Source organism: Hylobates moloch, unplaced genomic scaffold (assembly GCF_009828535.3).
Source record: "Hylobates moloch isolate HMO894 unplaced genomic scaffold, HMol_V3 SCAFFOLD_25, whole genome shotgun sequence".
In the NCBI taxonomy this organism is placed as follows: Eukaryota; Metazoa; Chordata; class Mammalia; order Primates; family Hylobatidae; genus Hylobates; species Hylobates moloch.
The window spans coordinates 6,376,165-6,387,141 of NW_026652300.1; positions in this window are offsets into that span (position 1 = coordinate 6,376,165).

Here is a 10,977-nt window from a genome sequence, read left to right on the forward strand (position 1 = left end):
CCATATAGTGTCCGGTCAGATCCTTCTAAGACCTATGGAATATAAGCAAAGATCATCAATTCTACCTCTTCTGATGAGACAAGGGGGACCCAGAGATGTACCATAGCATGTCCAAAGTCTTAGTGCTAAATGTTAGAGTTAAGGACAGAATGAGCTCTCCAAGATGCCAGTTTGCTTCTGTAGTAAAACCATGATTACCAACAAGATATTCACATCTAAGAAACTCAAGAGCACAATCAAAATAATTTGCTGGGTTCAATACTGTGGTACTTCCATGGCCTGCAGAGGAAAATTCTTCCAGTGTGAGTCCCACACCTCCTGCTTTAACTTGCACACTCCAAATGATCAACGTTTTTCTAAATGGGATGGGATCCATTAGTTTCTCGTTGTTCTACTCTCCCAGAAAGGTAAGCCCTTTTTCTAACTAGTGCCCAGAACAGTGCTTGGCACAATGCCAAAGTTTTGTTTTAATTTAATTGAATCAAGAACACAAAAACATGATGTTAAGTGAAAGATGCCAGCCATAAGGGACCACATCTTGTATGGTTTCATTTCTATGAAGTGGCTAGAATAGGCAAATCTATAGAGGCAGAAAGCAGAATAGTGTTTGCAGGGGCTGGAGACTGATGGGGAAAATAGGGTGTGACTGCTAATGGGTATAGAGTTTCTTTTGGGGTGATGAATATGTTTTAAAATTGATTCTAGTAATGGATGCACAACTAGGAGAATGCACTAAAAGCCATTGAGTTGTACACTTTAAATCGGTTAATTGTATGGTAGGTGAATCATACCATAATAATGTTATTTTTATTTATTTTTTATTTTTTATTTTTTTGAGATGGAGTCTCGCTGTCGCCCAGGCTGGAGTGCAGTGGCACGATCTTGGCTTATTGCAGGCTCTGCCCCCTGGGGTTCACACCATTCTCCTGCCTCAGCCTCCCGAGTAGCTGGGACTACAGGCGCCCGCCACCTTGCCCAGCTAATTTTTTGTATTTTTAGTAGAGACGGGGTTCCACTGTATTAGCCATGATGGTCTCGATCTCCTGACCTCATGATCCGCCTGCCTCGGCCTCCCAAAGTGCTGGGATTACAGGCGTGAGCCACCGTGCTCGGCCAATAATGTTATTAAAATATATATTTTAAAGATTATATCAATTTCTTCGTTTGCTCCATGTCATGCTTAAAATCCAGAAGACTCATCTCAATGTCATCTTTGATTACTCCCCTTGTGAGCAGGTTTTCAGTAGCGGCATTTGCTATCACTCACTTGTAGCTAAGATTCAAAAGAGGCTGGAGGTTTATGACAGTGAGAGATACCAGTCCAGGACAGAAAAAGTAAAATAGATGGCAAATGGAAGGGAGGGTTAGAAGAGGAGCCAAGGCTCCTCTTGATCCTTTGGCCCAGACCCAGGACATAAATCTCAGATCTAGGAAAATAGGGTTTCTGGCCAAGATGAAAGGGACTGCTTTCATGATGGACACATGCAGTACATCATTGTTAATCACAGTACATCTTGTTCCCCACTGACAGCATGGGGAACAAGAGCTCTTCCCTGTATCTTCATGGAGTATCAGCTTGGGAACAGTAGAGGCTCTAGATTGTGGGGCACATGTGAGCACTCCAATGGTTCACTGTGTATAATGTCATCAGAGAAAGAAGGAGAGGATGCCACATAAACTTGGCAGGATGAGTTTGGGTATTCAAATAAAAACCGCTCCCTCCTGGGACTATGGAACATAACTGGTAAGGATTTTCATTGTTTGTTTGTTTAAAAGCTTTACTGAGATATCTTTTACCTAACACAGAATTCACCAATTTCAAGCATGAAATTCAATGACTTTTAGTAAACTTACCAAGTGGTGCCACCATCACCATAAACCAGTTTTAGAACACTTTCTTCATCCTAATAAGATACTTCATAGGCATGGTTACTTTTAATGAGAACTTACTAAACACTAGGTGTGACTATGAGACAAACATGGGTTTCATCAATAGACACCATGAATATTTTTTCTTTCTCCAAAATTCTTCCATAACCACCCTTTCTATTCCCCAAGACTATCCTCTGCTCCAGAGCTTCTTGATCCCAGTCCCAAAATACTATAAAAGTCTCACAGGTAATAAATAGTCTTGTGCCAGGTCTTCATCTAAGACAGAGTGAGTTAGTGGCCAGGGACAGCCAAACCATTCCTTCTAACTCAGCGTTGTATTTACATTCTTAAGATCCTTGTTCCATCATTCCATTATCTCTTGCCTATTGCATCACATACAAACACTTAAGACTTGGGTCCCAGGATTGTTTGGCCACTAACTCACTCTGTCTTAGATGAAGACCTGGCACAAGATTATTTCTAGGGCACTTTCACAAAATACTGTGATTCTTGTGTCTGGCCTTTAATCTCTTTTATAATTTCAGTCAGCACTCTCTATCCAGTTTTTTTTTTCTAATCCTTCTCAATACGCATATTCTACTTCACTCAAGCCAACTTTCTCATTATACAACATGTTGATGGATCTTTCTCTTCATAGTTTTATCAATACTATCATCTCTACTTAGAAAATTCTTTTTTTCTCTACTCATGTGTATCAGTCAGCTATTGCTGTGTAATAACCTACCCAGAAGCTGGAGAGTAGCTGATCCTGAATGGGCTAGCACATGCATCTGCAGGGGACTGTGCTCTAGGCTGGGCTGGAGTGATGTCACTTAGCTATGCAGCTCTACTCCACGTGTCTCTCATCCCTCTCCAGAATTCCACCTCAGACATGTCCTTCTCCTGGCCATGACAGAACCACATGTGGGCAAATGGGAACAAGTAAGACCTTTTGATCTAGGTCTAGGATCACAACAGGTATGCCATCACTTCTTCATGTCCCTACTGGCCAAAGCCAGTCAAAAGGCTGACTCCAGAGTCAGAGTTAGAGGGAACTGCCATGTTACCTAAAGAGTATGTATACAGGGATGAGTGGAACACTGGGTCCATCCATACATGTTACCACACCATCCAAATCCTTCAGAGGGATTTCTTGGTCCCTGTTGTATTTGGCATAGGAAAATAAACTATTCCAGAAACTGAAGTCTACTGGAAACACTTAAAGATGACAATGAGGAACCTGCAAACAAATTAGGTTTTTGAAGAGCTAGAATACTCTGAACTCACATAAAATAAATAATTAAGTGTGTGTATATACATAATATAAATATATATACTTATTTATATAAATATATAATATAAAAATGCATATATAATATATATTATATAAGATACATATATAATACATATTATATTATATAAAATACATATTATATATTATATAAAATACATATTATATATTATATAAAATACATATAATACATATATACATTATATGTATTATATGTATATGTTTTATATATACATATATATATGTGTGTGTGTGTATATATATATATGCCATCAGGTCTAACAAACAAAATCCTTTATCAACAAATAGCAATATTTGTATCTTCAGGCCCTAAAAAGTATGACAGAAATGTCTATACTGATTCATATGTCTGTTGTTGGTAGGGCTTGAACTATCCAGAACATAATCTTTAACCCAGAAGTAACCCCAAAGCTTTCTCATGAACTTTCTTCTCAAGATAGGGAAGCTCTGAGATCACCCTTTGGCCAGAGTTGATGGGCTCATATTCTGTTTATAACTCAAGTTACTTAATAAGCTTGGTTATCTGGTTTCCTATGTCAGCCTTAAATTCTGCTCTTAGTTATAGACTAGCAGTAGGAATCTGTGAGATGGAATGGAGGACAGTGATGAATGAAGGGAAGGAAGAAAACCAATTAGAGTAGCTGGACTGTCTAGAGCCATTCAGAAGTCAGCAAACATACCTGCACACCTTGAGGCTCTCTGGAGGCCTCCTGGTCACAGCAGAATTTGCTAACTAACATCTACAGTAGAGACTCAACTGCACTGCAAAAAGAAGCAGTGCAAGTTCAGAAGCTAGAGAAGCCTGTTGAGCCTCCTTGATCTTTGCACCACCCAGGGCAAACTCTGTTTTGCAATCTGCTAGCCTGTCATATGTAGCTCGCAGGTCAGTCTCATCTCCAGAACATGGGCCTCTCAAAGGCTAGAAATGTATGGCTTATCCGTAGCTGTACCCAGGTCAGGACACAGGGTGGATGTGCAATTCATACTTCTTAAATGACCCTTTACATACTTTTATATTCTTATGCTAATCATTTTGAGGAAAATGGGACACAATAAAGGATAAAAACTTCAATTATCTGAAAAACACATGCATACATTTCCCAGCCCTCTTCAGCAGTGCCTAATCAACAGAGGATCATTCTAAATTAAATAATTTACCAGTGGTGCTTTCATGTCAAAATTCTCAGCCTATAACGTGGTTTGGCCCTTTTTATTTTTTCACTTAGCAGTCATAGCAACCATGCACAGAGGTGATACAAATGGCTCCATGAATCCATTGTTTAAATTCTTGTTAAATTTCTACACATTTTAGCCTGTGGGTTCATTGACTTCTGATCACTTAACAGAGTAAAATATTTTCAGTAAATATTCTGCCATCAAAATAATGAAACTAAAACTAAGGTGCATCAGTTTGATTCCTTCACATTAAGAAACTGAAATTGATGCTTATTCCTAAACTTGGATGTTTTTTAAAACATGGTTTCCTTTCCAAGTGTCGCAACTACTGAATCTGAATCCTAGTAGAAGGAGATCAAGCAATTTGTCTACACCCAGATGATTTTAATGCAGCTGAGCCTGTGTGGAATAATCTGAAAGAATACTCATTTTTTTTCTAACTAAAATATGGATGGTAAAGAAAACACATTTAAATTAGAAAACTTTATGTTTTATAAAAAGCTCAACCTTTTGAAGTAAAGGAGTCAATATATTATGACTCTACGTTGGATTTTTTTTTCAAGCTTTCAAAATATTTTTTTAAGTGCTGTAGCAGCATCGTTTAAGAAATGAGTTATGTTCCCCTCCCTGTGTCCATGGAGGGGAACATCACACACTGGGGCCTGTCACTGTGTGGGGGTCTAAGGGAGGGACAGCATTAGGAGAAATACTTAATGTACATGACGGGTTGCTGGTGCAGCAAACCACCATGGCACATGTATACCTATGTAACAAACCTGCACGTTCTGCACGTGTACCCCAGAACTTAAAGTATAATTCAAAAAAAAAAAAGAAAAAAAGATTTCCAACAGATTTGGAAAAAAAAAAAAAAGAAGTGAGTTAGAGAATGGAGTGGCATTAAAGTACAAACTTCCTGAACAAAGATGTTTTGGACATTTTTTATCCTTTACAATGCATCCTTGCCTATAATGTATGCCTCACAAAAAACACATAAAATACCAAGTGATAAACAATTATGGAAGAGAGAGGCATACAAAAATAATTATTTCACTGGCTCTCAGAACATAATTTGTGATTAGAAAAATGCACAAATAGAGAAGATGATTTATTTGGGGGCTGCCAGTAAATCCAAAAGCAATATAATTTGCAATTTAGCATAACTGTGGTTCTCCAAAAGGGGTTTTACTTCATTTAAGTTTAATTTTAAATAATCAAACCCTAAACCAAACCTGTGTACATGTCGACATCTTTTGAAAGTGGACAAAGCCTCCAAGACTTCCCTCCTTAAGCAGAGATAAGAAGAGAAAGAGAACCTTCCTAGATTTTCAGCTGGGCGTGATTCCTGGATTTGTAATAGCACCGATTTTCTCATGAGTCACATTTGTTCCTAGTATACAGCAGACTTTCCCTTTTTAGGTGCCTGAGGAGATACTTCTATGTGACAACTTAACACTGAAAGTGGTGAGGAAACTACATATGTGTCCAGCTCAATAGACACAGGATAATCTGGTGTTTTACAGCAGAGTGTCTCTCCTTTCAATGTGCAAGAAGAACTTGGGCGCCTGTAGAAACATGAATTTTGGGGCTCCACCCATGGAGTCTCTGGTTCAATGGGTATGGGAGAGGGATCATGATTCTGATATCTAACAAGTTCCCATGTGTTGCACATGCTGCTGTTGTGTGGAACGCGTTTTGAATAGCACTGGTTTGGACAGGGTTTCTGAGCCTTGGCACTACTGACATGTGGAGCCAGGTAATTCTCTGTTGCGGAGGCTGCACTGTGCATTACAGGATGTTGAGGAGCATCCTTGGCCTATACTAGCACGTGCCCAGGTGACAACCCAAAATGTTTCCAGACATTGCCAGGTCTTATCTGGGAGTCAGATACCCCCATAGAGAACTACTGGCTTAAAGGATAGGTTCTTAATGAAAGAGACCTGGAGCTGAAATCTGTCCTAACCATGTGATTCAGGGGAGCAGTGATTTAGGAAACAGTTTAATCAATACATGCACCCATGTTTCAGAGTCAGACATGCAGATCCTATTTATTCTGGGTATATTTGGGGGGCTGCACCTTTTGTTTATTCTAAGATGACAAAGCTGAATTATTTTATATAGAGCATGCATTCATTATTAAAAAAGTTGCAACAATAGACAAAATTATAAAGAATGGATTGTAATAAGAAAAATTTCTGAGTACATGATGGGGTCCACATAGTATGTGTATTATTGCCTTATTTTACCAGGACATCAGTGAAAATAGGCCAATAGTTTATCACATGAAGAGAAAGTGAGCAGTGTCTGCATGGCTAAAGCACGGGTATGAGTACACCTCCTTCATAAAGTTGTTGTAAGGACAGGTTAAACAAGAATGTCTTTAATTGAGTGGCATGGGGCCTGGCCCCAAAGCAGCAGTCCATAGAGTTTCCTGAGTATTGTTATCAAAAAATATTTCTATGATGCAATATTCTCCAAATTCTGTTTATCATAGAAAGGTAGCTTTCTGTCTACTGAGTTCAAGTGTGTGCATTACAGTTAGAATTCCAGAGTCTTTTCTCAGTTCAGAAAAAATAATAAAGCCAACACCTATCTCTATGATCATAAGGCTAAAATCTAGTTCCATGAGTAATATCCTGAGCATACTGTTATGATACTGAAATAATCTTGATTTGAAACATAGGTGCGTTTTTCAAGTTATTTCTGAAGCAAAATGCTTTGTCACTTTGTTAAATCCCTTTCATCCCAACCACCACAGAAGACAAAACCAGTTGTTGTCCAAATAACAAAAGTAACCAAGGGGCTGAGATAAAAATCTTAGGTGAAACTGGTAAAAAGGGTAAAGCTGTATTTAACCATATCTCATATCCTATCACTACCCTCCCATAAGGAGCACTAGTGTTCGTTTTTCCTTTTGCCACCAAGGGGAGAACCAAACTTTCTCACAAACACATTTGTTAGACATGCATTATGGAGGCCAGCAGACAAGAGTTGAATAAAGCTTTTAGTTACTTCCTACCAGGGTAAAAATATCTGCTGGCAGGAATTCACTAGAGAAGGCTGTACAAACCACTTCTGTACATATGGTCTTTTTAACCCTTTCTATTCCACACACTGCAGCAACAGCTATTTTTTATCCTGGCTGTCAAGAGATGACGAAGTTCACGATAGTTCTGGCTTTCTTTACATTTAAGATGAGGAACAAGACAAGTAAAAATTAATGTTACATAAGAGAAAGTTCTGCAATTCAGAGACAAGAAAAAGGCAAAGCCAGTGATCAATAGATTGACTGATTTCATTGATGTCCAGATAAAATAAGGCAATAATACACATACTATATGGACCCCATCATGTACTCAGAAATTTTTCTTATTACAATCTACTCTTTATAATTTTGTCTATTGTTGCAACTTTTTTATAATGAATGCATGCTCTATATAAAATAATTCATCTTTGTCATCTTAGAATAAACAAAAGGTGCAGCCCCCCAAATATACCCAGAATAGGATCTGCATGTCTGACTCTGAAACATGGGTGCATGTATTGATTAAACTGTTTCCTAAATCACTATAGAGTCACTGAGTTTTCACCCAAACAAATCAAAGTACCAAGAAAATCAACAACAACAAAAATACAAGTGAAAATTCATCTGTAATGAAAGTCAGAAACAGTGAGACCAAGCAGCTTATATTGACATCAAGTTTTACTTAGATTTATCTAAGTAAATTTATTTACTTAGTGAAAAACAGACTACTTAGTCTATTTCTTCCTGGCTAAAATCAATTTGGGGCTTAAGGCAAAGGCTTCCCTACGTAAATGACATTAGTCAGACTGGCGTTTACCAGAACATCCCAAAGCCAATAAGAAATGAATTTTTAAAAAGCCTTTTTTGCTATCTTTAGATCAGCAAATAAAGGAGTCCTGAAGAACTAGGACTGGGAGTTCCATAAATAAACAGCATGTTTCACAGTTCCTTCTGGAGAAAAATCTGAAAACTCTCAAGGTGATTTTTATTGCTGATCTAAAGTGACCTGATGAAACTCAGGATCCCAAATAGGGAAATCTTTGATAGTAAGAGTTTGCCTAATATCTTCTCAGAGTGGATTCTAAAATTAAGAGGTGGGTCTAAGATCAAGTCAAAATTACTGCAAAAGGAATTGCCTTTTTAAGATATGTCCCTTTCTCTCTCCCATCACTTTCTCTGCAAAACAACTCAGGATGAGGGCAAAACTCATTAAAATAACATCTACATGGGTTTTATTTTTGACCCTTGGTTTGGGGTCCCTGTCATTGTTGTCTGTACTGTTCTGATCTCAATTTCTTCCCCATATCCTAAATCTGTCACCTCAGATACAAATTGTCAGCCCATATGAGGACTGAGAGGGTGGTTTGCTCATACATTTCCACTTCTCTTCAAATGGCAACAAAATAGCTACTTCCTTTCATTCCAGTGGAAAATGCACTTTCCACTTTATGTATAAGTTTATGAAAAGATAAGCTAAGGAATGATGACTCTTCAGAATATATGAGTCCTGAAGAAGGAATAAATTACCAAACTAAAAAAGGAAATGGAGGCCGGGGGTGGTGGCTCACTCCTGTAATCCAGCACTTTGGGAGGCCAAGGCAGGTGGATCAAAAGTTCAGGAGATCAAGACCATCCTGGCTAACACAGTGAAACCCGGTGTCTACTAAATATACAAAAAAAAAAAAAAATTAGCCGGGCATAGTGGCAGGCACCTGTAGTCCCAGCTACTAGGGAGGCTGAGGCAGAACAGCATCAACCCAGGAGGCGGAGCTTGCAGTGAGCTGAGATCGTGCCACTGCACTCCAGCCTGGGCAACAGAGTGAGACTCCGTCTCAAAAAAAAAAAAAAAAAAAAAATGGAAATAGAGTTTGAACTTGGAAAAGACAACAGGTGTGCCTTGCCTCTGAGCATAAACTAGAAAATAAATGAAGGCTATTCATACCATTTTCCTGATTCACAGTTGAAATTTGAAAGGAGAGTAAATAAAGGGGTGATGGAATTTTGATGCTTTAAAAAGCAAAAAGAACATCATATTGGTTTGTAGAAAAAAGAATAAGGACAAGCAAGCATCTATACGATGGACAATGGGGATGCATAAAAACCATGTGAGAGAATTAAGAATTTCAGTTTTATGTAGCCAAGATTTTGGTTTCTGAAACTTTCGCCACTATGAAGACACAGGGATCCTTGGATAGTAGTTAATTCCATGTCTTGTGGCAGGAAAAGCTGGGATGAATCTAGAATACTTCGTTGTCACCAATAAGCTTGAATATCTTCAAGGATGGTGCTAACTGGACAAATAGGTCAGCATAATACACTTCTCATTGATGAAAGTATGACAATTTAAGCAACAACAAAAAATTCCGTGAAAACTCATGGCAACACGATATACCCAAAAATAACAAATAACATGATTTGCTCAAGAAAGATGTGCATGACTTCACCCTGGAATATTTACTGGAAATACTTCACATTGATGAACCCAAACACATCTTGTCAAATTAAAGTTTTGCTAAATTCCAGTAGGTCAAAGTGGGCAATAAAATGTTGCATAGGGTGTGTCAAATTGGGTAGAGAATGCAGAATGATGGTTCTCAACCTTGGTTACACATGAAAATCTCTTGGGAACATTTCAAAAATATCCATGACTAGGAACTATCCATAGACTAATTAAATCAGAATCTCTGGAGGTGGGGTTTGGGTCCTGCTATATTTCAAAAGTTCCCTAGACCATTCTAGTGAAGGTGGAGAACCACTGGCCTAGAATCTAGGATAACCAGCCTTCCTGGAGACTTTCCTGGTTTTAGTGCTGAAAAGTCCCATGTCCCAGCAAACCCTCCCGGACAAACAAAGGTGATTGGTCACCCTCTCTAATCAGGCAATAAAAAGTTGTCACAGGCTGGGCATGGTGGCTCATGCCTGTAATCCCAGCACTTTGGGAGGCTGACGCGGGCAGATCACAAGGTCAGGAGATTGAGACCATCCTGGCTAACACAGTGAAACCCCGTCTGTACTAAAAATACAAAAAATGAGCCGGGTGCAGTGGCGGGCGCCTGTAGTCCTAGCTTCTTGGGAGGCTGAGGTAGGAGAATGGACTGAACCCAGGAGGCGGAGCTTGCAGTGAGCCAAGATAGTGTCACTGCACTCCAGCCTGAGCAAAAGAGCAAGACTCCATCTCAAAAAAAAAAAAAAAAAGAAAAGTTGTCATGGAAGTTTTCAAATAAATTACATAAGAAAACACTGTAAGAAGATCAACCATAAATGATGATGATTCACCAGACTGCCAGAAAAGGTCAAAGCTTAGAAATTCTTACTGCAGTATAAATGACTATAGCACAATAAAGGCCCAGTGAGGTTAAGGGATCAGAAGGGAAAAACCTAATTCTTAGTGTCTTGGTCCAAAAATGTCTGACTGAAAACCCCAAATTTATAAATTTCAATGACATTCTTAACCAATAACTCTGTATCCATAATCTGTTTTCTTTTTGAGGAGTCGGTAACCTTGCAACTCTGAGAAGTATACTAATATAATTATAAGACTAAGGCTAATTATATTGCTAATATTACTGGTGCTGGTGTTGGCACTAATAATAAT